Source organism: Trichechus manatus, unplaced genomic scaffold, assembly GCF_000243295.1.
Source record: "Trichechus manatus latirostris isolate Lorelei unplaced genomic scaffold, TriManLat1.0 scaffold00030, whole genome shotgun sequence".
Classification (NCBI taxonomy): domain Eukaryota; kingdom Metazoa; phylum Chordata; class Mammalia; order Sirenia; family Trichechidae; genus Trichechus; species Trichechus manatus.
Genome location: NW_004443966.1, coordinates 19229832 through 19230143, shown reverse-complemented (window position 1 = coordinate 19230143; position 312 = coordinate 19229832).

Sequence of the window (312 nt, the reverse complement as noted above, 5' to 3'; positions counted from 1 at the left end):
GGGGTGTCTGGAACGGCAGGAAAGGAACTGAGTCCCCAGTCCACTGCCTCTCAGAGCCCGGGATCAGTCGGAGTCCGGCCGGGCTAGGCCGCCTACAACACGGCAAGCGAAAGACCCTCTGCCCTCTCTGGGGTGGCAAGACGCACCCCCCACCCCGACTCCCGCGCTCGGCGCTCAGCGCTGGGAGGCGTGTGTGTCGCTTTAAAAGCTCCCTCCCGGAGCGCCGGGCCGGCCCCTTCCCTGACAGCGCCTAGGCGAGCGGAGCCCGGTGAGCCAGGCGGCCTTTGAGGGAGCCGGCGCCCGCCCCGGCGG